Source organism: Solanum tuberosum, unplaced genomic scaffold, assembly GCF_000226075.1.
Source record: "Solanum tuberosum cultivar DM 1-3 516 R44 unplaced genomic scaffold, SolTub_3.0 scf00378, whole genome shotgun sequence".
Classification (NCBI taxonomy): Eukaryota; Viridiplantae; Streptophyta; class Magnoliopsida; order Solanales; family Solanaceae; genus Solanum; species Solanum tuberosum.
In genome coordinates, this window is record NW_006239300.1 from 279,585 (window position 1) to 280,402 (window position 818).

An 818-nucleotide genomic window follows, 5' to 3' on the forward strand; every position below is an offset into this window, starting at 1 on the left:
CTTTCTCTTGTGATTTTGAGGAACACTCTGTTTAGATATGTTTCTAAGGTTCTAAGGCTTGAGGAAACGAAATTTCTAAAGGAGGGGTGAAAAATATATAGTTAACAAGTGATATTTATCCCTTGGGCAGCTGTCCTTCAAAGGTGCTGCCCAAAAATTTGTGTGCTGCCCAAAATGTATACATATACACTTATATATATCCCTCATCTCCTTTTAAAGTTAAACATAATTCTAATTAGAATATTACCTAAACACCCCATCACAAATCCTTAAATTACGATAAGAATTTATGCTAAGCAAGTTGGCAATTATCACAACACTTCAAGTTCCCAAAATGAGACTAAAACATATTCTAGTAATTAAGCAACAGTAAATCGACATGCGACTCTTGGTTAGTATTTAGGGGTGTTTCAATTCTCTCCCCCTTAAAGAAATTTCGTCTCGAAAATTACCTTACGCTAGTCCCGGAACAAGTGCGGATACTGGGTCCTTATGTCCTCTTCTCTCTCTCAGGTAGCTTCTTTTCCAGAGTGGTTCCTCCAAAGTACCTTTACTAAGGGGATTCTCTTGTTTCTAAGTTGCTTCACTTCCCAAGCTTGAATTAAAATAGGTTCTTCATCATACGTCAAGTCAGGATTAACCTCAATAGACTCAACTGGGAGAACATGCGATGGATCGGAACGATATCTTCTGAGCATAGAAACATGAAAGACATTGTGGATCTTCTCCAACTCCGGTGGCAAGGCTAATTTATATGCAACTGATCCAACCCTTTCAAGTATCTCATAAGGTCCAATAAATCGGGGACTAAGTTTTCC